The sequence below is a fragment of the Alligator sinensis genome, unplaced genomic scaffold (assembly GCF_000455745.1).
Source record: "Alligator sinensis unplaced genomic scaffold, ASM45574v1 scaffold639_1, whole genome shotgun sequence".
Classification (NCBI taxonomy): domain Eukaryota; kingdom Metazoa; phylum Chordata; order Crocodylia; family Alligatoridae; genus Alligator; species Alligator sinensis.
Window position 1 is genome coordinate 509,324 of NW_005842771.1, and position 5,920 is coordinate 515,243.

The window sequence follows — 5,920 nt, forward strand, 5'->3', positions numbered from 1 at the left end:
TGAGTTCATTGAAATCAGCTTTCCTAAAGTCTAGCACTTTCACCCTACTAGTTACCTTACCCACTCGACGTCTTATGAAGAATTCTATTATTAGGTGATCACTGTCCCCCAGATGGCTAGCGATCTGTAGGTCCCCTACCATGTCATCCCCTGTTGCCAATACCAGATCCAGTAAGGCATTCCCCCTAGTGGGACCATGTACCTCCTGTGTCAGGTGGAGGTCCTGTACACAGGTTAGAAACCTGCATGAACGGTGGGACTTTGCTGTCTGCATCTCCCAGCAGATGTCTGGGTAGTTTAGGTCCCCCATGACTACCGCCTCCTTAGCTTTTATGGTCTCCGAGATTTTAGATGTTTAGATGATTAGATGTTTCTTCATTCTTGTTGCATTGTTAGCATATTCCTTCTTGCAATATTTACATCTACCAAGTTTCTTTCTTCCTTCAGTGGCTTGAACTTCACTATAATGATGCCACACACTAGTTTTTTTCTGATCAGGCATTAGTATGGCTACTTCAAAGCAAACACACTAAAAACCTAACAGATCTTATGCAAACACTTCCAACTTCCCCAACTCAAGAAAAGAAATGAGTCACTGCTCTGTGTGTTTGCTGAACTGAAAACGAAACAAAAATTAATCACAGTTTTAGTGTTGGTTTTGCTTTCACTTGCAGTCCTGAGATGAAATAAGAATTTTAGCTTTGGTTCTGATTTGACCTGCACAGCCAATTAAGTGAACTCATAACTTAACTTTTGGTTTGGATTATTATGTGAGTGTATTTGCCCTCCTGTTCACACATCAATAAAACATATATGTACTCTCTCACACAGCTCCTAGGGATAAACACCTGAAAAACATTCATTACAACTTTGAAACTGCCAAACTTGCCTAATATTATATTGGCATCCATTCATTGTTACTAATGAATTTTATGAAACAATGAATTTTTAGAAATGGAAAATTTCCCATGGAAAAATAAATCACTGGAAAATTTTTCTGCTCCACATCTCTGGCTACCAAGGTGATGGGTGACTTGCTTAAAACCTAAACTGAAGCTAGGAATCAACTTTTGTTTCATTACTGGAGGTCACTGACCAATACAGAAAAATCTAGAATAGTCTGACAAAGAACACTGAGTTCAGTTTACTCTGGCTCATGGGATCATATGGTTCATTGTCCCAGGGCACTCTAATGAAAAATATATTTTGGCCTGTGTGGAAGAAACTGCTCATTAGTTTTCAATGCACTGCACATGAAATATAAGAACAAATTACTATGTGTTATTGGAATATTTGATTTTCAAGCTTTTTGTTGAAACTCTACCTTAATGATGAGTCTTGAAATAGTCAGCATTTTAAAGCACTAGCTCCTGGAGTAAGGTGAACTTTCATTTGAAAGGAAACTTCAGTAGCTTATGTGGATGGCAGGGGCAGATGGCAGGTTTGTAAAGAGGACCTGAATGTACCCAAAACTTTTAGAGTCCAGAAAGCATATAAAAAGAACCTCCAAGGCATTTTCCTCTATACAATCTCCTATCTTTTAAGTCAGTCTCCTGATTTTCTGGAGGTCTGAGATGACTATTCAGCACTTGGCGCTGCCAGCGCTGCTGTTCTCTCCCTGTACCATATGCCTGTCTTAGAGTCAGGGCCATGTCCCCACATGATGCCAATGCCCAGGATGGCATTACAGTTATTGGCACTGGCAAACAACACATCCTTATTTTGACATCCTAAAATTCATAGATTCATAGATGTTAGGGTCGGAAGGGACCTCAATAGATCATCGAGTCCGACCCCCCAAAAATTGTTGGCAATAAGAAGTCCATTCTCAATTTTATCATGTTTTTCTGTGAGAGAGACCATATTCCTGGTTCAGGAAATGAGTGTCCCTTGTCCCATGGGGCTGTTCCGGCAATGAGAAAACATGAAGTACCTCATGGAAGCCTTGCATAGACCAGTTCTATCATAGTCCACAGGGCAGGAGGGAGAGCAGCCACCATGTACCATGACTTCCACTTAGTACAGTTTGGGGGCGTTTGCACTGAAATGAGAGAGAGCTCAATTGTTAAATGCCTTTAATTCAAGCTCTGCATGGGACAGCTTGCAGAGACTGGTATGGCCTTCACCTTCATCCTCTGCCCCTGTCACAGCCATGACTTCCAAGACACAGCATAATCTTTGGTCTTTGTAGCCATGCCAGTGTACCCACCAGATGGAGGCAGCTTCTGTACAAACACTGGGGAGGGAATGGGGAGACAAGCATGACTGTGGTGTTCCCTTCTCAACACTGTGCCAACCAAAGAATCAATCCAGCATAGAAAGAAAGGTAAAGTACAAACATTAGGCTTGAAGTCAAGTACTTTTTCCTACCCCTATACTGGGAACAAAGGAAGAAGCTGGGTGTGTTGTCATTATTCAGTCCAGCATTTTTTCTTGGAGCACAGCACCTTTCAGCTGTTCATGGTACTGCAGCCAGATGTCACCCTGTAGATAGGCGCAGGGTCTCAGTAGTTGGTCATGTGTAGGACAGCACAGTATCCACCATAACAGTTGAGATCTGTTCATGGTGGCAGGTAAACATGGCTGTGGGTTGGCACAAATAAAAGAAAGAGAGGAGGACTAAGTAGAAGAGAGGAGATTAATACCATATTTTCATTTTTCTAGCCACTGCTTTATTAGCATTACTGCCATAGAGATGGGACTGCAATAGGGTCTGGTCAATGGCAGTGACATTCCTGTGCAATTCATTTCCAAGCAGATAGTGCACAGTGAGAGTCCACATGTTGGCCAGAGGCAGAATTCGGTTTCACTTTATGAGCCCAAATGGCAGTTTTCCAGTGGCCTGCATGATATTTTTAGCACCTGCATAGAGTTTGTGCTTCTGTTACCTGTGCATTATAGTCATGTAAACAGCCGTATGACTACTGAGTATGCTTAGTAGGTTACCACTGGTCAGGCAGGTATGTGACTCCATGCACATATACTTCAGGTGAGTGTAAAATCAAAAAATGTTACTTGGCAAAAAAACATGATGAGGAGGTGTTATACTGCAGGAGGATCCACCTATATTTAGCCTAATGGCTGAGTAATTAGGACACTCAGCCCAGATTGTAGCACCTCCCCTTGACAAAGAGGGCTTGAATCTGAAGCTCTGATTCCCCAGTACAGCAATTTAACCATCTAGCTGCAGCTTAGACCTGATCCCTTAAGTCAGAGTTCAGCAACCTTTCACTAACAGCCAGCCAGATTGGTACAGTTCAGCCTTAAAATGGGTTGGAGGTGGCCTTAGGGGATTGGACATCACAGGTGGCAGTGGGTTCTTGCCACAGGAGCCCTTCCCCGTAAAGGACCTCTCCCAGCTCAGTAGCTCCCTACTCCACAGACACACAACCTGCAGTGGGCTCCCCATGGCCTGAAATCTCAGTCCTGCTGCTACCCATGCAGAAACCTGCCAATGCCTCCCTCTGCCCAAGCTGGCCCAACTTTATGCTCCATGCAGTAATCCCCTTCATCTGCCGCGGTCAACCCATCTGTTGGAGTGGCCTGATTTATATTCCATGGCATGTGACTATGTTTGTCAGTGCCCAGATCTCCCCTACAATCCTTTGCTGCCTTCGGGACATTGGCCAGAAGGTGCTGGGAGATGTTTGAAATGATAAAATACCTGCCACCCATGGGATTGATCCCAAGCACGCAGCCCATGTGTGTGTGTGTATGTGTATGTCAGAGAATCTCCAGCAGGATATCCAGCCAGCCAGATAAAATATCTTTGATCCAGCCCTTGGGCTGTAGATTGCCAATGCCTACCTGCTGTTGTTTGCTTTTTATTCCTTCTGTTGTATATAGGGAGACAAGATGTTTTGTACAGGTTTGGTAAATAAGGAAAATGATACAAGCATGATTGGCATCTCTGCTTTCTTGTCCTGTCAGAAAGAACAGTGAAAGGCCCCACATATATAAGTTCACAATTCAGGTTTCATGGGGAAGAATAGTAATGGCTACCATGTGGATATGACATAAATACTGTCATCTATCAGTCTAACCTGCATGCTAGTGGGGGATCACTGCTGGTGTGAAAGTGAACCAGGAAGCTGTTTCCAGGCTAACACTGTAGATTCAGCCCATCTTCACATATACCAGTTGTTACAAGATCGTAAGTACAGGTTAGGTGTTTTTTTACCACCAGTTGACATTATTTCATTATGTAGTCAAACCTAAAGACAAGATTTTCTTCTCTATGACTCTCAGGGCATCCTTCACCTCCTTGTTCCTTAGGCTGTATATCAGGGGGTTCAGCATGGGGATCACCACTGTATAGAACACTGACACCACCTTGTCCTCACCCCGTGAGTCTTCTGGGCTGGAAGTTAAATGAGTGCAGAAAGCTGTCCCATAGAAGATGCTAACAGCAGTCAAGTGGGAGGTGCAGGTGCTGAAGGCTTTGCTCTTGCCCTCAGCAGAGCGAATCTTCAGAATGGTGGAGAAGATGAAAAGGTAGGAAATGAGAATGACCAGGATGTTTATTGCTCCATAGATCACCTCTAAAGCTAGTATGACCATTTGGTTGATGGTTGTGTCAGAGCTGGAGAGTAATAACACAGGGGAGATGTCACAGAAGAAGAGGTCAATGACATTGGAACCACAAAAGGATAATTTTAACACACCTGTTGTCTGTAACATTGCATTTAACCACCCACACACATAGGAACCAAAAACCAGTTGGGTACAGAATCTTGGGGACATGACAACTGAATACACCAGTGGGGTACAGACAGCAACATATCGGTCATATGCCATCGATGCTAGGAGAAAACCCTCTGTAACCAAAAAGAGAGAAAACATGAAGATCTGAACTGCACATCCAGCATAAGTAATGACTTTCTTTGCCGAAAACATATCAGCAAGCAACTTGGGAGTGATGACAGTGGAGATCTGCAAATGACAAGTTACCAAGGAAAAAGTACATGGGGGTGTGAAGTCGGGAGTCTGCTTGGACTAAAAAGATCATCCCAATGTTCCCAATTAGCGTGATGATATAAATCACTAGGACCAGCCCAAAAATGATGACCTGAAATCCATGGTTTCCTGTGAAACCTGTGAACACAAATTCAGTCACCTGGGTGCAGTTTTGTCTGACCATTACTGGGGTGCGAGCAGTGAATGAGTTTCAGGGTCTTTATTCAGTGTTGTGGTGCTGGAGACTAAGGCTCTTCTTATAGAAGACTCTGTTTTCAGTGTTCTTTCTTATCTGTGGATGTGGATGATGATGGTCCTATGTAGAGATTTTGGATATTTTTGACTCAAGACAGGAGAGTAGACATGAAATGATCAGCTAATTGCTTTACTATAAAAAAAGAAACATAATAATATGTAGAGTAGATTGTGCATAGTGTTCTGCATTCTCAGTTTTTACCATTTTTCAGTGACAAATTCCTTGATTTTTTTAAGACATTCAGTTTTTACTGATCTACACCTGTTTTTGAGTTCACATCCCTGTTAACTGGCATGAGTGGGGAATGACCCAATTCCCGACTCATGTCAGTTAACAGGGATTTGAACTGAAAAATGCGTGGTGCTGGTAAGCTAAAAGTGCTGCTGTGCCACTTACCTAAGGCACAGGTTTCCAGCCAGACAGGGGTGCTGCAGTCATAGAAGCGGCCGATGGGCCCCGTCGCGCCCCTCCACCTGCCCCTTCCCTAGTCCCAGCCTTACTCCCTCCCTTGCTGCCAATTTTTCCCTCATTTAAATTGATTTTTTCCCTTTTCTTCCTTTTATCCTGATTTCAGTCCAGCTTTTATGTTTTGAAGATAAACCCCAAGTGTCTGGATTTAAAAAATAATAAAAACTGAGAATGCAGAACACTAACTGTGCATTAGGAAATTTCTCCCACAACCAAAGTAATTCTCTATCTGAAAAACAT

At 43.1% G+C, this 5,920-nt stretch overlaps 1 pseudogene; it reads right to left on the minus strand.

Moving 5' to 3' along the window:
- Window positions 1-4,200: 4,200 nt before the first annotated feature.
- Window positions 4,201-5,140, minus strand: LOC102386624 (annotated as a pseudogene).
- Between the last annotated feature and the right edge of the window lie 780 nt (window positions 5,141-5,920).